The 24,588-nt window shown below is 43.7% G+C and overlaps 1 non-coding gene across 1 annotated transcript; it reads right to left on the reverse strand.

Moving 5' to 3' along the window:
- Positions 1 to 614: 614 nt before the first annotated feature.
- Trnas-gga lies at positions 615 to 698 on the reverse strand. Its single transcript is given in 2 exon segments — positions 615 to 649; positions 659 to 698. It is a non-coding gene; the product is annotated as a tRNA-Ser (tRNA).
- Positions 699 to 24,588: the final 23,890 nt, after the last annotated feature.

Consider the following 24,588-nt stretch of genomic DNA (forward strand, 5'->3'; position numbering starts at 1 on the left):
AAGATCTCAATGAAAACATACCTTCTGCGACCTGAAAGAATCAAACAAAAAGCAACTAACAATCTTGTGCTAAGTAAATGAATGCCGATTGCGCAAGCAACTTACAGTATGTAAATTCGTTTGCTGGTGGGAAATGATAATGGTATATTCCCCACTACTATATAATTTATAACGTCCATGAGCACATGATTTGATAAATAAATTCGTTCAATAACCGATACCAGTTTTTTATAATGGCATAAAGCGTAGCTGGCCACGGTGGCCGAGCGGTTCTGGGCTATTCAGTCCAGAACCGCGCGACTGCAACGGTCGCAGGTTCGAATCCTGCCTCGGACATGGATGTGTGTGATGTCCTTAGGTTAGTTAGGTTTAAGTAGTTCTAAGTCTAGGGGACTGATGACCTCAGATGTTAAGTCCCATAGTGCTCAGAGCCATTTGAACCATAAAGCGTACATAAATTCGCTAGGATCGTGTGTAAATTACTGATTATTTCACCTCAAAACAATGTTCAAAAATGGCTCTGAGCACTATGGGACTCAACTGCTGTGGTCATAAGTCCCCTAGAACTTAGAACTACTTAAACCTAACTATCCTAAGGACATCACACACATCCATGCCCGAGGCAGGATTCGAACCTGCGACCGTAGCGGTCGTCCGGTTCCAGACTGTAGCGCCTTTAACCGCTCGGCCACTCGGGCCGGCCAAAACAATGTTCATTGTACATGCGAGGTGCCGGGGCTAGCAGTGTATTTAACACTAAATTCTTCTAGAATCTACATATGTAAATGATGCTCTAAGCCCCCCTATTCTAACTCCGACTTTTGCTGTTGCACATGGATTTAAAAAAATACGCGAACTGACTCTAATCAACCCTGCCAGTGGAGTAGAAAAGAGTTTGGCACCTGCAATAATTTAATTTGATAAATAAGTTAAATTAACGAAGGTTTCATTAACGTAGTGAGAAATGATAGAGTTGCTCTACCGATTAACAGAATGAAAGTTCTGTCCAAAATAACAATATGATTTATTAAGACTAAACACAAAATAATAAACAAAAACACATGAAACATTTACAATACATCAAATTGGCTCAAATTGGATACTCAAACAAACGCTGTGAAGGTGAAGTTGTCCCTAAACTAGAATGTGAGGATTATGACGAAGTGGTATGTGGAGAGAGACACACAGCTAACCCAACATTAATTGCTGCTACATTAGTGAGAACTCAGACGATGAACACCCAAGACAGAACAAAGTTAGAGAAAGACGAACAGGCGCGCTCTGCTTAGCTCTGATTATCACCTAGGAAAATCCCTATCTGCCGGTGCTGCGGACATACATTACCAAACTGTCTTCTTAACTGCAAGAACACGATCTGGCGTACCGGAGGCGATGGCTGGTTGCTTCGACGTCCCGTCGTGGTGATGATAATGTCGCGAGTATAGCCCGAAACTAATTATCCTGGTCTGGTTGTTCCAGACTAAAGACTTCCTAGCATTACAAATACGCCTCTGAGGGAGACGAAGAAGGCTCGCCGCACAATCATTGACGGTAGAGTGATTGATTTTATCAAGCGAAGTCACACTGTAACTCCGATACAGTCAACTTTAGCCAAAACTGCTCTAGACAGACAACATAGGCCGCTTGTACGCAGAACGCTCAATTGCCAACTGTACTCGCAAAGTTACGTTGAAGTCGAAACTTCAGCAACTTCGTCAAACAGTTACAATTAAATAAAAGTATATTAGACAGCCAACGGAAGGCCGACTGTCCAGAGCGGCGAGGGCTCAGTCTTGTAACCTACTCCGACCGAAAGGCGAGAGCCGACTCCTCTAGAGCACCCGTACAGGCCGAACACAGAACATCCCCGCCCCCACGACAGTGGCCGTGGTTAAACGTTCCAATCAGCAACTTGAAAACCGGCGGAAAATTCCATTCTATTGCCGGAGCACTACCATTCCACCAATGGAGATTCTTGGCGCCAATTTCTGCGCCGATTTTTGCTACGTCACGGAGCTATGCCCTGAGCAAGCCAATCACAGTTACTATACGGCAGAAAACGCGGGAATTTGCGCGCCAAGGCTGCTTGGGAACACAAGTCATTCCCACGCCTCGCTGGTAGCCCGCCAGAAAGTGTTTTCGCTAAGTTTCTGCGAACTAACGGAACCTCTAGCCCAGCCGCTACTTCAAGCCCCTCCGGGTGTGTCTTTTGACAATGTCGGCGTCTGGAAAGCATTCATTCGACTCCCTCACACCCGTCGGCTTACCCTTTCAAGATCGGCGGAGCCCGCCTGTCACCGGACCACCTGGGTGACGAGAGATGCTGCGTGGGAAGTCCACGTGTGAAGGAATAGCAACTTTTCACCGCATGCAGTTAGAGAGGAAAATCGTAAGATAGAAATATGAGAGGGGGCTCATGCCACCTCTCATACATATACATTGATTTTGCATGCACCACATGGAATTCTATGCCACTACATAACAAAGAATTTAACCCATAAAGTATACAATAAACCAACTAAAATATTAAGTGTTGTTAGAGGAATGAAGAAGGAATTTATATAGCTCCCATATAATTGAAATTCGTAATATAGAGGAAACGAATTCTGGCCCTTGTAAGTCGAAACTGGATTCCCCACAGGACAAAACACATTGAACAGTATTACTCGTAATGGCTCAGTACAGACGTGAATTCAGGGCACCAATGCCGAGCTGCTATATGCAACCAGATAATGCAGGAAGTAAATATCATTGCAAGTTTTCACATTTCAATCCAAGCTGTAGTCGTCAGCTAACCTCTCCGTTTATCACTCCACTGGTCGCGTCACTAGGAGGAAAACTGGAGGTCGCATTGTACCTGCGAGATACAGGACCAACGTTGCACCATTACCCTCAATTAACCCCATATGTTGGAGAAAATAAGTAAACAAAACGCAGAACACACCATGAGTGTATTAAATATTAACAACAGAGCATTAATTTATGAAAATTAGAAATAGAACTTTTACATATTAACGAAAAAAATGGTTCAAATGGCTCTGAGCACTATGGGACTTAACATCTGAGGTCATCAGTCCCCTAGAACTTAGAACTACTTAAACCTAACTAACCTAAGGACAGCACACACATCCATGCCCGAGGCAGGATTCGAACCTGCGACGCCGGCCGGTGTGGCCGTGCGGTTCTCGGCGTTTCAGTCGCTACGGTCGCAGATTCGAATCCTGCCTCAGGCATGGATGTGTGTGCTGTCCTTAGGTTAGTTAGGTTTAAGTAGTTCTAAGTTCTAGGGGACTGATGACCTCAGATGTTAAGTCCCATAGTGCTCAGAGCCATTTGAGCCTCTTTGAACACTGTACACAGAACACATTTTATCGACCACGTCCACACCTATTGTATGGCGATTATAATAGGTAATCACTTCTGGTTTCTTTTCGTCCCCGGTTTCTTCGTCAATCGCTCCATCCATATACATGCTGGAAATCACAATGACTTTTTTCTTGTTATTTTTATTTTGGGCCACATATGACACCATAGTGCCCTCTTTGTGGAATGCAAACGAACTAGAAAACGGTTCTCTCCTTTTTATCTCTTTTGATTCATTGGGGTTTTGCCATTTGTTCTTTTTGAGTGTTCCATTGTAGGACAGGTTGTATTTCGTGGCCAAGTCGTGAAGAAGAGTAGTGTCGCTAAACCAGTTGTCAGCACTGATATTTCGGCCAGAGTTAGCTAGAGGAGTGACCAGACGTTGAGCCGCATCTACGGGTTTGTTGCTAACCTGGAAAGGACCGTCGGATTGCCTTCCTGCATAAAGTTCCATGTTCCATATATAGTATACACCTGAGTCTACTGCACCTCGTATCTTCAACCTGTATTTTGCGGGCTTGGACGGTATATACGGATGAAATTACACCTGTCTGAAGGCCTCTTAACTTTTCGTCTATTGTAACATCTTCTCCTACATAACAACATTGTTGGCAGTTCAGTATAATCTTACGAAAAATGTCCCGAATAGGGGCACGACGATCTAGAGCTTTTCGTTGTTCTCTTGTTTCTCTGTTGTCAAACCTCAGAACCCGAAGTAAGAAACGGAACCGCACTAGAATCATGGCGAGTCGGAAAATCTCAATGCCGAATCCGCCGTTAGACCATAAATCCTCGAGGTTAAGGTTCCCAGCTTTGTAGTGTCCAGCAGTATAAAAATGCCCAATAAATGCTTTCAACTCTGATCAGTGGGTTTGACGTCTCTTTCCCGTGAATAATGATCTTCACGGAATCGATATATTGGTTTGTGGAACGTACAATGTCCAACATGTTGCCATCAAATAAACATGCCCACGTGTCTAAAATTGTGGCTATGTCCCAAGCTCTAATGACCGGGCCCGGGATTTTCCTAAGTAGGTTATGTTTCCCCCTTTTCGACGGACGATAAGGAGGTTTTTCCAGGAAATGGAGTCGATGACTATCTTGCTCTTCTTTTTATGGCAAACATAGAATTCATTGTACTCTTCGCCATCAGATAAAACCTTCGTGCAACATAGCTCAGTTTCCGAACTGTCCTGACGTTCGTCGATTCTTTCCTCCGCATCCGTGTCTCAGTCTTCTTCTGGTACATCGCACACTGTGTGCCGTAAGCTTGGTATCAGGCCTGAAGGACCTGGTGCGGAACACGAGAAACTCGAAATGTCATTAGGACTCGTGTCACATCCGCCAAATAGGAGTTCGTGTATGTTTTCGGTGTCAGAAGGATTATTGAGATAATATTTTGGTCCAGTGTCCATGTTGTTGTTGTTGTTGTTGTGGTCTTCAGTCCTGAGACTGGAGCCGGCCGGTGTGGCCGTGCGGTTCTAGGTGCTTTAGTCTGGAACCGCGTGACCGCTACGGTCGCAGGTTCGAATCCTGCCTCGGGCATGGACGTGTGTGATATCCATAGGTTAGTTAGGTTTAAGTAGTTCAAAGTTCTAGGGGACTGATGACCACAGATGTTAAGTTCCATAGTGCTCAGAGCCATTTGAACCATTTGAACCTGAGACTGGTTTGATGCAGCTCTCCATGCTACTCTATCCTGTGCAAGCTTCTTCATCTCCCAGCACCTACTGCAGCCTACATCCTTCTGAATCTGCTCAGTGTATTCATCTCTTGGTCTCCCTCTACCATTTTTACCCTCCACGCTGCCCTCCAGTACTAAATTGGTGATCCCTTGATGCCTCAGAACATGTCCTACCAACCGATCCCTTCTCCTAGTCAAGTTGTGCCACAAACTCCTCTTCTCCCCAATTCTATTCCATACCTCTTCATCAGTTATGTGATCTACCCATCTAATCTTCAGCATTCTTCTGTATCACCACATTTCGAAAGCTTCTATTCTCTTCTTATCTAAACTATTTATCGTCCACGTTTCACTTCCATACATGGCTACACTCCATACAAATACATTCAGAAACAACTTCTTGACACTTAAATCAATACTCGATGTTAACAAATTTCTCTTCTTCAGAAACGCTTTCCTTGCCATTGCCAGTCTACATTTTATATCCTCTCTGCTTCGACCATCATCAGTTATTTTGCTCCCCAAATAGAAAAACTCCTTTACTACTTTAAGTGTCTCATTTCCTAATGTAATTCCCTCAGCATCACCCGACTAAATTCCACTACATTCCATTATCCTCGTTTTGCTTTTGTCGATGTTCATCTTATACCCTCCTTTCAAGACACTGTCCATTCCATTCAACTGCTCTTCCAAGTCTTTTGCTGTCTCTGACAGAATTACAATGTCATCGGCGAACCTCAAAGTTTTTATTTCTTCTCCATGGATTTTAATACCTGCTCCAAACTTTTCTTTTGTTTCCTTTACTGCTTGCTCAATATACAGATTGAATAGCGTCGGGGAGAGTCTACAACCTTGTCTCACTCCCTTCCCAACCACTGCTTCCCCTTCGTGCCCCTCGACTCTTATAACTGCCATCTGCTTTCTGTACAAATTGTAAATAGCCTTTCGCTCCCTGTATTTTACCCCTGCCACCCTCAGAATTTGAAAGAGAGTATTCCAGTCAACATTGTCAAAAGCTTTCTCTAAGTCTACAAATGTTAGAAACGTAGGTTTGCCTTTCCTTAATCTTTCTTATAAGATAAGTGGTAGGGTCTGCATTGCCTCACGTGTCCCAACATTTCTACGGAATCCAAACTGATCTTCCCCTAGGTTGGCTTCTACCAGTTTTTCCATTCGTCTGTAAAGAATTCAGTGTCCATATTGACCTGTAATAAGTCGACGATAGTAAATGGTTCAAATGGCTCTGAGCACTATGGGACTTAACATCTGAGGTCATCAGTCCCTTAGAACTTAGAACTACTTAAACCTAACTAAACTAAGGACATCACACACATCCATCCCCTAGGCAGGATTCGAACCTGCGACGATAGTATACTATCACCCAGAAACATTCATACATAGCCGTAAAGGCAGTACATATATCTCGTGTAATATATATAGTCGCGTTGTATCCGTGAGATACTCGTACTTATTTGGCTACGGCATTTTATCGGCGAGTAAATGACTACAAATGAGAGACATCACTATGTAAACGACTCACATCAAGCATCAAAATCGGAAAGCAGACAATGCACTTACGTGATAATATAGTCGCGTGGTACCTATGCGATACAAAACGGCCCCACACCCATCAAACTGAAGCGGACAAGGTCACCGCATGACTGGTATCCGTCCCGCAACTAGGTAGAGGAATAGGAGAGGGGGCCGCCTAGTACGAGAATACGTAGCTTTGTATCTGAGAGATCACACGCGACCACTAGAGTGTTGAATATATCAGACCAGCCACACACTAAGAACAAGACAAGACCCTCTGTGTCCCATTCAAATACCGAACACACTGCCCTGGCGCGGGACGCCCTAGTTTCCAATTGATCGACGCATCTCCAAAGGCAGGAAAGAATGTCTCCATCACAGACAGAGACTAGTGGGAACAGATTATCTTAGTAAAAGTGGTCACGTGTTAGCAAGCGCAGAAATTTGAGAAGCCGAAAATTGACATATGTTACAGACAAATCCGAAGACTAGCAAATGTATGTTATAGAGAAAATGAGTCGGATGCGCAGCGGGCGTAAACTGTATTTAGTTGCTTCCAGCGGGTAATCGAAATTACAGATTATCATATAATGTTGCTCTATCGGCTATCCCAAGAAAGTGATCGTGTAACTTCGCGGTTTAGCAATAGAAATAAGTGACATAACTCCACAGTGCAATGACGAGACGCTTATAGTAACATCAGCTATAGCCCAAAATTGCATGTTAACATGAAAAGCATTATTAGAAATTTGAGAGCTAATGGTAAATATCAAAAATGTTCAAATGTGTGTGAAATCTTATGGGACTTAACTGCTAAGGTCATCAGTCCCTAAGCTTACACACTACTTAACCTGAATTATCCTAAGGACAGACACACACAGACCGATGCCCGAGGGAGGACTCGAACCTCCGCCGGGATCAGCGGCACAGTCCATGACTGCAGCGCCTCAGACCGCTCGGTGGTAAATATCACACTGCATAACTGGGAATAACAAATAAATAAACGACACTTCCATTTTACAAATGTTGTCCTATTTTCTATTATTACAAACAACAAGATCAGAAATTATTTAAATGTAATCACGATGCATCTTGCTGTTTCATTGCTCCCTCGTATACTGGAATACGTTTCGATGTCAATACGATGTGCGATGCTTCTACCTACAAAAATGTAAGTATCTATGAAATGATATACGTACAAACCACACGTACAACTGCAGTGCGCGGCGCTAACCCACTTGCTTACTTTCTCGCATTACTACATTACTTGACCAAGGCCTTACGTGATTCTAAACATTACTCTGTATCGAACAATAGTAGAGATGAAGACGGAGAGAATAAAAGAAGTAAAAATAGTAGAATCGTTTATCTCCTAAGATCACTATAACCCTGATAAACAAAGTAAGAGCCTACGGAATATCAGACCAGTTGTGTGGCTGGATTGAAGAGTTTTTAGCAAACAGAACACAGCATGTTGTTATCAATGGAGAGACGTCTACAGACGTTAAAGTAACCTCTGGCGTGCCACAGGGGAGTGTTATGGGACCATTGCTTTTCACAATACATATAAATGACCTAGTAGATAGTGTCGGAAGTTCCATGCGGCTTTTCGAGGATGGTGTTGTAGTATACGGAGAAGTTGCAGCACTAGAAAATTGTAGCGAAATGCAGGAAGATCTGCAGCGGATAGGCACTTGGTGCAGGGAGTGGCAACTGACCCTTAACATAGACAAATGTAATGTATTGCGAATACATAGAAAGAAGGATCCTTTATTGTATGATTATATGATAGCGTAAGAAACACTGGTAGCAGTTACTTCTGCAAAATATCTGGGAGTATGCGTGCGGAACGATTTGAAGTGGAATGATCATATAAAATTAATTGTTGGTAAGGCGGGTACCAGGTTGATATTCATTGGGAGAGTCCTTAGAAAATGTAGTCCATCAACAAAGGAGGTGACTTACAAAACATTGGTTCGACCTATACTCGAGTATTGCTCATTAGTGTGGGATCCGTACGAGATCGGGTTGACGGAAGAGATAGAGAAGATCCAAAGAAGAGCGACGCGTTTCGTCACAGGGTTATTTGGTAACCGTGATAGCGTTACGGATATGTTTAGCAAACTCAAGTGGCAGACTCTGCAAGCGAGGCGCTCTGCATCGCGGTGTAGCTTGCTCGCCAGGTTTCGAGAGGGTGCGTTTCTGGATGAGGTATCGAATATATTGCTTCCCCGTACTTATACCTCCCGAGGAGATCACGAATGTAAAATTAGAGAGATTCGAGCGCGCACGGAGGCTTTCAGACAGTCGTTCTTCCCGCGAACCATACGCGACTGGAACAGAAAAGGGAGGTAATGATAGTGGCACGTAAAGTGCCCTCCGCCACACACCTTTGGGTGGCTTGCGGAGTATAAACGTAGATGTAGATGTAGGAATTTTATGCTAGACATTTATATTGTTATCAACGTAAATAAAAACGAAGGCCCTACTCTCGTTATAAAAATGTTTGTACGAGGCAGAGTTTGAACTCGTAGGCTAACATTCTGCAGGCAAATCAGTGGCTGGAAGCCGTGAATGCAAGCACGTCCCGCAATCAGCAGAGAGCACACGAAGGGTCGTCACAGGACGCCAGTGGGCTCACGTTGCGGAGTCCCGCATTCAATTACAATCGCGATTTTCACTTTAGGAAGAGGACGACTTTGTAACGCAATAACCGCCGTGCCTTCTATCACATCTCACAGCTTAGAATCTCACGCCTGCAATAACTTCACAAGGCTCTTGTTTGGAAATTGATACGAAGTACTGAGAAATAGCCACAACCTAAGTCCCAGTTGATGCAACGTTTGCAAAATTGGCGGACTGTTGAAGGTTTCGTTATATCACGGTAGATGACACATCATAAATTCCATTAGGAATATATGGCCACAGTTCGAAGACAGCTGTGTTCTTTCAGAAACGTAAAAACTGAGAAACGTTTGATCATATGATTAGTCTGTCACGTTCGGAGTCTGTAGTATCATAAAAAATAACTGGAAGTAGCAATGCTTTGGATTGCAAAGTGGCATAATCATACAATCTCCAATGCATGTAAAAAAATGGAAGCCTTTAATTCGATGATAGGAAACGGGGAAAAGTGCAGTTTGTCCTCGAAAGTGATTACGGCCTATACTAGAAAACTGTGGGATGCATATTATTGTGGAGTAATATGTGTGTTGCGCTTGTGGAAGTGTGGTCAGCCTGAATTTTCACAGGCTTGCTCGTTACTGGCGAAACTGTAATAGAAGTTCTGCATAACCTGAACTATCGGATACTTGGAGAAAGGTGCCTAATACGTATAGAAAACTGATTTAGAAAATTCCAAGATACAAGTTTTGAGAGAGGAATCTTCGAACATTTTCAAGCCCTCCACACATCAGTATGAGAGGTATAGCGTGGATAAAGTAAAGCAAATAACAACTTGTACTGAGGAAACACGCGTTCTTCTACTAAAAAGAGAATAAACTTAAATGTTTGGAACAGCAAAGGTTCCTCTCGGCTGGTTTACTTCGCGATGGTTTGCTGGAATAGCTAAGATTATACACAGTGAACTTTTTGTCATTATTTTTTCATTCAGGATCAAGCTGCACTTAATGAAATACACTCCTGGAAATGGAAAAAAGAACACATTGACACCGGTGTGTCAGACCCACCATACTTGCTCCGGACACTGCGAGAGGGCTGTACAAGCAATGATCATACGCACGGCACAGCGAACACGCCAGGAACCGCGGTGTTGGCCGTCGAATGGCGCTAGCTGCGCAGCATTTGTGCACCGCCGCCGTCAGTGTCAGCCAGTTTGCCGTGGCATACGGAGCTCCATCGCAGCAGTCTTTAACACTGGTAGCATGCCGCGACAGCGTGGACGTGAACCATATGTGCAGTTGACGGACTTTGAGCGAGGGCGTATAGTGGGCATGCGGGAGGCCGGGTGGACGTACCGCCGAATTGCTCAACACGTGGGGCGTGAGGTCTCCACAGTACATCGATGTTGTCGCCAGTGGTCGGCGGAAGGTGCACGTGCCCGTCGACCTGGGACCGGACCGCAGCGACGCACGGATGCACGCCAAGACCGTAGGATCCTACGCAATGCCGTAGGGGACCGCACCGCCACTTCCCAGCAAATTAGGGACACTGTTGCTCCTGGGGTATCGGCGAGGACCATTCGCAACCGTCTCCATGAAGCTGGGCTACGGTCCCGCACACCGCTAGGCCGTCTTCCGCTCACGCCCCAACATCGTGCAGCCCGCCTCCAGTGGTGTCGCGACAGGCGTGAATGGAGGGACGAATGGAGACGTGTCGTCTTCAGCGATGAGAGTCGCTTCTGCCTTGGTACCAATGATGGTCGTATGCGTGTTTGGCGCCGTGCAGGTGAGCGCCACAATCAGGACTGCATACGACCGAGGCACACAGGGCCAACACCCGGCATCATGGTGTGGGGAGCGATCTCCTACACTGACCGTACACCACTGGTGATCGTCGAGGGGACACTGAATAGTGCACGGTAAATCCAAACCGTCATCGAACCCATCGTTCTACCATTCCTAGACCGGCAAGGGAACTTGCTGTTCCAACAGGACAATGCACGTCCGCATGTATCCCGTGCCACCCAACGTGCTCTAGAAGGTGTAAGTCAACTACCCTGGCCAGCAAGATCTCCGGATCTGTCCCCCATTGAGCATGTTTGGGACTGGATGAAGCGTCGTCTCACGCGGTCTGCACGTCCAGCACGAACGCTGGTCCAACTGAGGCGCCAGGTGGAAATGGCATGGCAAGCCGTTCCACAGGACTACATCCAGCATCTCTACGATCGTCTCCATGGGAGAATAGCAGCCTGCATTGCTGCGAAAGGTGGATATACACTGTACTAGTGCCGACATTGTGCATGCTCTGTTGCCTGTGTCTATGTGCCTGTGGTTCTGTCAGTGTGATCATGTGATGTATCTGACCCCAGGAATGTGTCAATAAAGTTTCCCCTTCCTGGGACAATGAATTCACGGTGTTCTTATTTCAATTTCCAGGAGTGTATATGTACAATATTTAGACTCGTTTTAACATTATGTTCTCAAGAACGACATTAATTGACGATAATTGTGTCGATATTCTGAAAAGATTTGCCAGCATACTTTTCCCATAACAGATATGAGGTGAGATCTGAACATTGGCAGTATATTTTTAAGAATACGCCAAATTCTGGTACGTTTACTCGTAACTGATACACCACAGAGAAGTAAAATTTTTCAATAGGACAAAGTGTTCTGTTAATGTGACCTAGATGTATGAGTAAACATGGAGTAAATTGGTTTCAGTCAAACTCTGGTAGTAAATTTAGTACCTCCAGGCATCAAGAGAAACCTCAAAATGATTCTGTGTGGCGTTTGTAAGTTTCATTTTTACCCGTGTGTATTGCTTTTGCGATATTCATTCATTGCAGAATAGGTGGAAAAGGGTCAAAGATTTGGAGACGGCGGTGAGAAGTAATCCATGTCTGTTCGGCACTGTTAAACCCAACAAGCATTGCTGGTTGCAGTTCACAAAGCATGAAAACGAATCTGTAATTCTTGTTAAAGATACCTTTCGTAATTTAGTAAATGAAGTCTGAGTAAAAACTCAAGCCTTGGATGATTACCAGAGCATTCTCTTTCGAGAATGTCTTTTTTTGTCTACTCTTATTTCACAACATTCGCCCACTACCGTCTGAAACGGTGGCGGCGGGTTGTTATGGTGGTCATATCTGATGTTGTACGACAAAATATTAATATATTTAGTCGGAGATGCGTCAGAATGGTGTTTATAAGACACTGCAACTGACATAATACCAGGATCTACACGTCGATAGTTAAATAGAAACAATCTTTGTTTTGGCCACATGTTGTTTATATTGCACAGTATAGTTCATGACGTGCTTTATGTGTCCTTTCCAACTTTATAAACAGTGATTAATAAAATGCAAAGATGCATACCAATGGATGTAGCTGAACGTTCCACAAGAAGACAGCCAATTCACATGAACAAAATGAGTGAGTATTTAAAAAAAAATGTGAACATCAGACCCACAGACTGTCATACTAGGTTACACAAGTAACGGGCAAGCCGAAATCTAGATTGCGGTTTGTTGGTAGAATCCTGAAGCGATGCAGTGCTTCAACAAAGGAAATAGCTTACAATACGTTAGTTCGTTAGAGTATTGTTCGTCTGTATGGGACCCTTACCAGTTGGGTCTGATTCAAGAGATTGAAAAGATACAAACAAGAGTGGCAAGATTCGTGACTGGTACATTTAGCCATCGCGAGAGCGTTACAAATCTCATAGACAGTTTGAAGTGGGACACACTTGCAGATAGACGGCGCGGTAAGCGGAAGGGGTTGCTCACAAAATTCTTAAATACGATCTTCGCCGAGGATGTAGAGCATATATTATTACCACCAACTTTCAGGTTGCGCAATGATCACCATTAAAAGATAAGGGAAATTAAAGCTCGTACTGAGGCGTTCAGACAGTCGTTTTTCCCTCGCACGATCCGTGAGTTGAACAGAGGGGGGGGGGGGGGGGGGGAGGGGGAAATATGACTGGTGTGAATTGTGTCCTCCGCCACACACTGCTTGGTGGCTAGCGGAGTATATATGTAGATATGTAGTAGATGTAGGTCATCCTCTTTTCCGCGGGGTGACCACAGACATGACAATAAGTTCAATATCTATATGTCTTTATTAAATGTTTTTTGTATTACCATTGTAGACTTAAGATGACGTTTGCACCTCAAAACATGCATCTTTATTAAATATTTTAAGTAATTCAACGAAAGCTTGTGCTTGAAAGCTGCCTCTGAAAACGTTTTAAATATTTTTGAAACAGTCACGCTCGATTAACGGTGAATATGGCATTAAATTGAAATAATTCTACCTCTTGACTCTATCACCGAAGCTCTTTAGTTCAGTAATTATGATTGAGATGTTTCGTAGAGAGACAAATTTTCCCCTAGGCATTGCTGAAGATGTTACAGTGAGGTGGGAACATCAGAATAAACATAAACGAAATAGCTGCTTTAGTACAGTCCTGAGAGATAAGCTGATAGGGAGACAAGAAGTATTCATCAGACTGCTTTGTCAGCTATTGTTGATCACTTCCACTGAATCTTTTCTTCAGAGACCAGAACATCAGAGAGTCGATAGGAGTCAGCTTTTATGTTCCCGCTAGCTTTACGTAGTCACTGATCATAAGTGGGGATACATGACGTCTTTTCAAAATGGTTCAAATGGCTCTGAGCACTATGGGACTTAACATCTATGGTCATCAGTCCCCTAGAACTTAGAACTACTTAAACCTAACTAACCTAAGGGCAGCACACAACACCCAGTCATCACGAGGCAGAGAAAATCCCTGACCCCGCCGGGAATCGAACCCGGGAACCCGGGCGCGGGAAGCGAGAACGCTACCGCACGACCACGAGCTGCGGACTGACGTCTTTTCGAATAATATAAACAATACTATTATTGACCCGTAGAACATAGGATGAAGGTTTTGCAGAGTGGCGTTTCACAGAGTATGGCGAGGCACTTAAGTAGACGTGTAAAGATTTGATGGATAAGTGGAGAACAATGGTTACTGATGTATTCGTGTTCACAGAGGTTTAGAGGTGGCACGCCACTCTCTCACTTTAGCAACGCTGTCAGCCAGATTATTATTCATAGTTTAGGTCATGATTTCGGTGTCCCCAGTACTACATTTGGTACGTGTAGTTTATGACTTTTTTACACGAGGAAACTGTGGGCAGAATGCATGTGTAACCTGCAGAGAACTTTTACCCGACGGGCGGTTGTGGAGCTAACGGAGAAAAGGGAGAGAGAGATGGATTACGGGCCATGAATGTTGAGTGCAGCGACCTGGCTGTGGGACTGATTCTGGGAAGCAGCACTCTGTGGATTGTATCTGCAGAGGGACTTCTGGCTGTAGCTCTCCCCTCTTTCAGCAGGAGCAGGAGGGCACCGGCTCGCGAAACATTTTACCTGGACCAGGCAGCAGTCCATTGCGAAGGTGGCCAGTTGGCAGAAAGTGGGTGGAGGAAGCCATTTAAGAGAGACTGCTGTGGAGATGGTGTATGTATTTAGTGGAGGCAAGACTGTAACTCCGTTGACGCCAGTAGGTCGCCAGGCCCTGTTAGCGAGCAGCAAAAACACATATATTTCACGGGCATGACTGTCTGGAAAGCTTCACAGCCTTCTTTCAGAAACTGGAAATAGTCAGCCTGAAAAGATAAGATCTCTCTGTAGATGAGAGACTGCGGTCCCATTTAGGTAGACTTTTTTTTTTTTTTAATAACATGGCCATGCTTACAGTGAGAATGACGCCTCCCTAGTCTAAAATCTTATTTTTTCAGAGAAGACAGATTTTGAGTCGCTAATTGGCTCCTCTCAGGATATGCAAAGTGGAGGCTTGCTCCCCCAGTATGCGAACCTGGTGCTGTGTCTGGACTGGCTGTCAGGCCAACAGAACAGTGAAGAAGGGAGATTCAATGAGTACAGAACAGTTTGGTTTGTACAATGTGGGGGCGGTTCGATTTTTGCTAATTCGGCTCCCAAACCGAGCCTTGGTGGAAAGTATTTGTGATCCTTTGTCTTCTGGTGCTCCACTGGTGGAGAACTTCAGGTCCTTCCCTAGTGGGTGAAACTTGTGGTCTGTATCTTCTGGTGGACTAAGAGCCAGTGGCAGTTACCAAGTCTACCGACAGTGGAACTGCACATCATCTCGGGCATATCAATTGTCACGAGGGCGAACTTACTTGTCCTGAGTCAGCCATCTGACGTTTGACAATTCCAGCACGCACCGTCGTGCCTGGGAGTCAGACCAGCGAACGGGTGCACCTCATACTAAAATCTGCCGGGATTTAAGGGCTATGATAGGGAATTTTCCCACCTTCTGTTATTCAGAACACCAGTCCGCATAGCTTGCAAATTTCGTGGACGCCTCAGAACATTACAGCTGTCGCAACACGCTGTACTTCGCCCACAGCACGCCGTCTTCTTCCGGCGCCAGAATCACGTTGAAGGGGTAAAATACTGCTGCAGCAGCGTAGAGTTGTTAAATGAGATTCACAGCTCCCTGTTCTTCGGTGAACCATAGTTTGTGGTATACCTGGTTTTAGTTGATTCCATTTGAATAGAGCTGGACTGATTGCGTTGTAAAATGGATTAAGTCAGGGGAGACTTTGTATAGTTTCCACCCCAATGAATGCTTTGCAAATCAAGCACCGTCCCTTTTCTGATTAGTGTTTGTCTTTTTTGTGTAAGATATATCAGCTCGTTGTAGTTACAAAAGATTAATAAAACTTGTCATTATTTTTATAAACTTAAATACGCCACTGCTCTCATTCATACCCCCTCAGCTATTCACTGTTTTTATTTTGTTGTGGTGGCACATGGGTAAACCAGGAATTCAATATTCAATCTTAGTAAATTAATTAACTTGTTTCTGAAAGTGACTGCTGGCACAGGCGACAAAAGTGCTATTAGTAAATTCACTAACGTCGTATATAAAAATTAAGGGTGTAGCTCACTATTTTAAGGTTACTGAGAAGATAATACTTTTCTTTATTTAAAGATAATAACGTTGGCATCACATAGACATATATTTATGATTAAAAGCAAGCGACGGCTTGCAAGGGATTTGGTCCATGCGATCTGATGATCTGAGCTGTCTTTGCTATTTGAAACGTGACTACCTGCCTCAGCGAATGGTAAAATGAAATTTATTGTTCATGAAAATATTCTTGACTATAGGAGCCTTACAACACTGTGAGAATAGTTTGGAACGGCCCTGTTCTCGATTACCATGAAAACCATCCCACCTACAGAGCAAGCAGTACTGCATTTTGTTGTGAAGAGAACAAATGCATTTGTCCTTCTCAAAGTGTTACCCCGAATCACAGTGAGAATCTTCGTGGTGAACTACTCATCGTGCTTGAGGAAAAAGGGAAACAAACCTCAACATTCAGTTTATCAGTACTTAGTCAAAAGCTAAGAAGGAAGAAAGATTAACCAAGTAACCTCTTGAGTACGAGGCCACAAAAGATCAATGATGTTTACGGCGTTCGGCGCCCCACGTATTGCCTACCATGCAACCACAATATTGGCTACTAGTGGCAACAAAGGGCGGCGGGACTGGAAGTATCCAGTGGTGAGAACAGCATGAGACCACGTAACGTAGCTGAACTGTTTAGTTGACGAGTAATTCACAACAGTGCTACAGTGCTGGTGGGGTTGGGACAAAGCAGAGGTAAATAAGCAAACATTGCATTATATCTACAGTTACCGAACTTGACATTTCATCAGAAAGGAACCCAGTGAGAATGATTAAGGAATTGCAGGTGACATACTAATGTTCCTGCAAGATGAGTCAGTGGAATGTGTGGTATCGTATATGCTCGACTGTGCAGACAATGTGCATGAGGAGTACAACGATGACGACACGTGCTCAACAAGTGAAATTGATACTGAAATAGATGCCAGGCCATGTAGTTCATCATTCTTGTCGGACAGGGAGCCACAAATCCCGTCTCCAGTGAAACGTAGTAAAGGACAATCGTTGTCCAAATAGTGGATTCCAAACATAATTACATACATGGAAGATCACTTGCAGCATTTTAAAAACCAATTATGAACAAATTTAGAATAAGTCTGCTGCGATATGACCGTGTGTGCATAACAAAAACCTTGGATATCCAAGGGATGAAAAGGTGCTCCTGTTACAAAAAGTGGTGATCGCGCGTTTCAAGGATGCTCGATACGATTTACAGGATGTGCAAGATAGTGACCTACTATGGTGTGCATATCATGTTGCACGCGACATGGATTACGGTGATTTCAAGGGAAGCGGGGGTTGGTTGCATAATTTAAAATAGTGCAAAGAATTGGAAGACGTAAGATAATGAAATTTCAAACAAATCTTCAACTTGATAATACACAGAAAACTGTGAAATCGGCCTGAAAATTTGTAGATGAGATAAAGAAACTTAACCCATGGTTCAGTAAGGAATTTGTTTCCTACTCCAACCAATCGGTGTTTGAAGAGGAAATGCATATGAAAGGAGTCCTGGAATTTAGAAGTACCAAGAGAGTTGTAAATGGCTAAATGGCTCTGAGCACTATGGGACTTAACATCTATGGTCATCAGTCCCCTAGAACTTAGAACTACTTAAACCTAACTAACCTAAGGACAGCACACAAAACCCAGTCATCACGAGCAAGATCAACTAACATCAAGGCCTTAACGCATTCGTATACACTTATACGGAATATTAATCTGGATGGTAAATTGAGCGAGAAGTTCTTTTTCGTGTGCGTGATCTTGCAAGGGCAGTTGGGAATGTTTCCGTCATAGCAGGCAAGAGTGCGAAAATGGGCGAAAGAGAAATACAACTACGCTATGAGGGCTGCTTTTGGCCAATAACTGGTCACAATAACTTCCTTTTTCTTGATTCCTAGTCTGCGTATAAAAATCATATTCCTTTAGAGCAAACTATTCCTTCTGAAAAGTGTGTGACATTGCAATTCATACCACCTGACACCACTCGACAAATTCAATCTCTGGATGTATGTTTTTTTCATGCCTATAAAATATATATTGCCGCACTATCTTCAGTTATGCCTTAAGGGGTAGCCAGTTTAGTGATAAGCTCCACGACAGACTGTTTCGCATTCGGTTGCATGGCATCACATTCCATCAGTTCTCATCACCCCGTTACACAAATATGATACTACATGCATTCTGTAAGAGTCGATACCTACCTGAACGTCCAGCACGATTTGAAACTCCGAAGGAGTTCTTCGATCATGATGGTGCAAACCTTAATGATCACTGTTGCGCATCATTTTTCATTCGGTTTTCATGTTGCAAGTTAATGGTTTGTTTTAACATTTCTTGAATGTCGATTATATAAATTTTGTGAGGTTTAACGCATACATCCCATAGAAGTTTGATCTCTGTACCTCCCTGACACTCATTTTCTGTCACCCTCCTGATGCACATGGTGAATCATTAGCAGCTAATGTTTTTCCTGTTATACCTGTTAACATAACATTTTCAAATGAGCCTTATTAAAGATTAGACTCGCAACCTCGCACTCAAGGGGTTCTTTGTAAGCTCTAACATGTCGACGACGAAGTCGTAACTGACGGAGAAATCATCTCGGCATTTACCTTATCTTGTTGAAGGAAGCCACGATGAAACAAGATTTTTACCACTGGGTGGAGCTTTAAACCCCTCTCCTCTTAAAAATTTTAAATCCTTCTACTACTGTGGAGAGCGTGTCCTAAAGCTACGAAACAATGTGAAGAAAATGTTAATACAGTGTTCCAGAAAGTGTACTCTTCTTCGATATTAAACCCTATCTACAATTGACAAAATGTATGAATTCGTCTGGTGTCGTGCAAGTAACGTCAAACCGGAGCACAATTACAGCACATACACGTGCCTCTGAGCCCTAAAGACAGAGAATGTGATTCTTCTTTCTTTTAGACTTTCCCTCTGTGTGGCAAACTTTATAAACTGAAGCGCCAAAGAAACTGGTATAGGCATGCGTATTCAAATACAGAGACGTATAAACCGGCAGAATACGGCGTTGCTATCGGCAACGCCTATATAAGGCAACAAGTGTTTGGTGCAGTTGTTAGATCGGTTACTCGGTTACTGTTGCTATAATGGCAGGTTATACAGATTCAACTGAGTTTCAACGTGGTATAATAATCGGTCCACGTGCGACAGGACGCAGCTTCTCCGAGGTAGTAATGAAATGAGCACGACCATTTCACGAGTGTACCGCGAATATCAGGAATCCGGTAAAACATCAAATCTCCGACATCACTGCGGTCGGAAAAAGATCCTGCAAGAACAGGACCGACGACGACTAAAGAGAATCGCTCTACATTGACAGAAGTCCAACCGTTCCGCAAATTGCAGCAAATTACAATGCTGGGCCATCAACAAGTGTCAGCGTGCGAACCATTCAACGAAACATCATCGATATGGGCTTTTGGAGCCGAAGCCCCACTCGTGTACCCTTAACGACTTTACGATACGAAGCTTTACGCCTCGCCTGGGCCCGGCAACAGCGACACTGGACCGCCAATGACTGGAAACATGGTGCCTGGTCGGACGAGTCTCGTTTCAGATTGTATCGAGCGGATGTACGGGTATGGAGACAACCTCATGAATCCATGCATGTCAGTTGGGGACTCTTCATGCTGGTGGAGTCTCTGTAATGGTGTGGGGAGTGTGCAGTTGGAGTGATATGAGACCCCTGATGCCTAGATACGACTCTGACAGCTGACATGTACGTAAGCATCCAGTGTGATCACTTGCATCCATTCGTGTTCATTGTGCGTTCCGATCGACTTGGACAATTCCAGCAGGACAATGCGGCACTCCACTCGGTCAGAATTGCTACAGAGTGGCTCCAGGAACATTCTTCTGATTTTAAACACTTCCGCTGCCCACCAAATTCCCCAGACATGAACATTATCCAGCGAATCTGGGGTGCCTTGCAACGTGCTGTGCAGAAGGGATCTCCACCCCTCGTACTCTTGCGGATTTATGGACAGCCCTGCAGGATTCATTGTACCAGTTCTCTCCAGCACTACTACAGACATTAGTCGAGTCCATGCCACGTCATGTTGCTTCACTTCTGCGTGCTCGCAGAAGCCCTACACGATATTAAGCAGGTATACCAGTTTCTTTGGCTCTTCAGTGTACCTACGAAACAATGTGAAGAAAATGTTAATACAGTGTTCCAGAAAGTGTACTCTTCTTCGATATTAAACCCTATCTACAATTGACAAAATGTATGAATTCGTCTGGTGTCGTGCAAGTAACGTCAAACCGGAGCACAATTACAGCACATACACGTGCCTCTGAGCCCTAAAGACAGAGAATGTGATTCTTCTTTCTTTTAGACTTTCCCTCTGTGTGGCAAACAGCGACTTATTTGCGACGTGAAGGCCGATCACATATCAGGAGCCCAGAGCACTTGGCGTGCTCATTGCAAAAGCTCCGCTTTATATTCAGCGCTGTTACCATCATACCCGACATCTCGCCCCGCCGTACTTCAGGTAACTGCAGTAAGAACAGACAGTGGTTCGTTTGGCACCGATAATTCTATTGCTACTTGGCGTAAGGGAAAATTTCGTTCCTCGGTGACACTTGTAAACTATCGCTATGCTCCTCTTAACTTCTAGATAACTAACCTCTGATCAGAAATTGTTGTCACAGTGTTCGAGCAGTCCGCAGCTCGTGGGGTAGTGGCTACTGTTGTGCCTCTAGACCACGCTGTCCGGGTTCGATTTCTCGGCCGGATTCTCCACCTGAGGATGGATGTTTGTGTGCTCCTCATCCTTTCGTCATCATTTGGGAAAGAGGCGAGACTGGACAGTGCAAAGATTGGGAATTTGTACGGGCGCTGATAACCACGCAGTTCAGTGCCTCCAAACCAAATATCATCATCATCAGTATTTGAGCAGCAGGACAATTATTCAACCACCTTGCTACAGTCCCAGTGTACCAGAGGCGTTGTACAGCACTATTTTGAAAATAACAACTCAACCTTCGTCTCGATTACTCTACACTTTTCTGAGATGTGCTTGGTTCGAATCCAGCCAACATCTGAGCCACGTAAAATGAAGACCCACGATTTGTCCTTAGCATTCGTAATATTTTACTCTTCTTGTCCGAAATTTTTCATTCTGGAGCGTTTTATGTTCCTCCTGAATGTTCTTTAGATTAACTTGAAAATTCTGAGAGTGTTTCATTTTATTTCTGAAATTTTCTCTACTTGAACTATAAACTCCGAATCAACATTTTTTGTTCTGTAGGCAGACACATAGATCTGATGAAAAAAGTTTTTTTCTTTTTTTTTGTACTGTCAGCTTTTTCTCGGGTAGTTTTTCATCCATTTTGTCTATAAGATTTTCGTAGTATTCCTAACTTATTCGGTTAGTCTTCGAAAGATAACAAATCAGAAGAATACCTTATGCTACCCAGAAATAGTAGATACAACCGATCCACCTGAAGATATCGACCTCCCCCTTTGATTCCCAGAGCACTGATTTCCACCCGCTGTTTTCGTTGCTATTTCGTTTATGTGTGAGTTGCTGGACCAATTTCATACAATGTATCAAACTGGAACGTCACGTGGGTTAGTTTTTAAAACAGTTGAATAATTGATGGGAAGTTTTCTTTCGCGTTTTCTTTTCATCATCGGTCAACAAATGAGGGCTGCGCAGGGTAGCCGTGCGGTCTAGGACGTCTTGTCACGGTTCGCGCGGCTCTCCCCGTCGGAGATTCGAGTCCTCCTTCGAGCATGGGTGTGTGTGTTGTCCTTAGCGTAAGTTAGTTTAAGCTAGTTTGATTAGTGTGGAAGCCTGGGGAACGATGACCTCAGCAGTTTGGTCCCATAGGAGCTTACCACAAATTTCCAAAAAACAAATGAGGAAGCAACTTTGAAGAACGTTTTCCCGTATTAAACTCTTCAAGTTAGTCGTACCTTGTTTTGCTTGTGATACATCTACAGCGTCACGTATTTTTTATTTTTCTAATTTAATGTCGACCAATATATTACTGGGCTTCTTCTCTATGTTGTTTGGAACGTTTAAATGTTATTCTTCAAAAGGATTACAGGGACCTTTTTTATTCCATCGCTACTTTCTTATTTATTGCAAATGAAGAAGCAGACGTCTTGTTGATCTTCATCAACTTTGGCTAAATTGCCGTTGGTGATAAACCGTCAGAAATTAAGAATTTTTTGATGGCACGACATTGCCATTTGAACGAACTACGTTAAGCGTATCTATTTCAAACAATCGTCTAAACTGAACTATTCCAGAGGTTAACTTAAATTACGTTACTACACAATATGCACTGACATGAAAAACTGATATTTACGCCACCTCTGTGTCAAGCCGAGAACGTGCTCCCATAATATTTGAGTTCAGAATATGCACTAAGATCCTGCTGTGGATTCCATCACCGTCTCCGCACATCTGCAGTCAGCCAACGGCGCACGTGAAGGACTCGATGCACATGAGACGTTAAACACAAAAACCACCACAGTTGGCAGTAGGGCTTTTGCGTGTGGTCGACAAAGCGGGACTGAGAGACTTCCTGAGCTCCGCGCACGAGTGCGTGTCATTACAGCCGACAGCCCGCGTGTGCAAGCGGCAATCATGCCGTTTCCGTCAGCTCAACAATGAAACGAAAACCGCAGAATGCAGGCAAGCTGTGCCCCCTCTCGTAACGGGCAGTCCGCGCCCTGCACGGCCGCTCAACGTTTCCCATGCTCTCTACACTCCCAAAGCATGTCTGCCAAAATGCGACAGCTTCTCATGTCAGCAATGCAATACCATCATGTTTCAAAGCGAATACATTTGCGCACATTGGGCATTTCAGAATATCACGAGTGCTTTAATCAATCATAAAATGCCTACAGCTACGGAATGCACGTTACTATGTTCTTAACGAGACATCTGTACATTTACAAATCACAAGTAATCTTTCGACGTGTGGTGGTGGATGGTATATTGTGTACCATTGGTCAACCTCAGCCTCCCCTCCCCCACTTTCCCACTTTCCTCTTCCATTCGCGAACTGTTAAGGGAAGACCTTGTCTCATCTAACTGTCATCCTAATTTTAGAGGATACGTATCGGATGATGTTACGTATTGCTTCATTTTGGAACGATTGCTCTCAAAATTTCAATAACACTGTGGTGCGTAACGCCTGTGTCTCAGCGTTGGCCACTTGAGCTGGATGAGAATATTCATGACACAATCGCCCAGACTGAATGAAAGTGTGATAAAAAGCAGAGATCTTCTTTGACTCTTTACCAACTCTTCTACTGATCGTAGCAGGTGATACATCCACTCTTATGTGCAATTCTCGTAATTGGTCGAAAGGGTATTTTTCACGTTACCTCTTCCATGGGGCAGTTACAATCTTTTTGCGACTTCTGTGAACCTCAAGCTGGGATGTGCAGTTGGCAACCTGGTATATGTAGCCATTCTAATTTAATTCCTTCCGGAGAAATAATCCTAAATATTTTACCGTTGTGACTTTTTCCAATTTCTCATCAACACTGATGTAATAAAACAATAACGAATCACTCCGCCTATTTCCTCGCACTACGTTGCATTGAGAGTCAACTGGAAATATTTGTACAAAGCATGAGTCCACTCCCAATTTTTTCGCATTTCGTTACAATATTCTGGCTTTGCGACTTCACTATATCCAATAACACCAGATGTGAACAGCCTCATGGAATTTCAAGCGTTATTCACGAGTTCACTGGTATATATGTTATGAACAGTAATCGTCCTACTAACTGTCCCTTGTGGTATTCTCAACGCAATTTAAAATAAAAAATTTATGTCATATTACGCTCCCCGCATCAAAGGCTATAGAAACAGTGATAATGATGTAATTCCTGACCAAGAGCTACTAACTAATGTTAGAATGATTGGTTTATCATAGAAACGAGTATTTACATTGGAAAAATATTCTGTTTGTTAGAATACTGATCTCCGCCATTTCTTCACTTCAGGTCACTGAAAGATCTGAGGAAAAAATCAGAAACGCAAGTTAGTTTACTTATTTTCATTCAGTTAAATTCTATGGAATCATATACAAGTGTAAATTAGCTTTATGGAGAAAAGAGTACATTGAACAAAAGTAAGAACGGTATGGGATGTCTATCCACGATCATCTTGTAGTCTCCTGTTCAGAGAGTTACATATTTTAACTACTTTTCATTATAGGTTACATATTCTCTCACGAAATTTAATGTAATCCATTGCTGTTAAAATGATGATGTCCCTAACAAAGAGCCTGCCAACTCCGAAAGTAGATGAATAATGCTCGTAGCATTACGCTAGGCCGGCCTCAGTGAACGAGCGGTTCTAGGCGCTTCAGTCTGGAACCGCGGGACCACT

This window comes from Schistocerca piceifrons, chromosome X (assembly GCF_021461385.2).
Source record: "Schistocerca piceifrons isolate TAMUIC-IGC-003096 chromosome X, iqSchPice1.1, whole genome shotgun sequence".
NCBI classification, from domain to species: Eukaryota; Metazoa; Arthropoda; class Insecta; order Orthoptera; family Acrididae; genus Schistocerca; species Schistocerca piceifrons.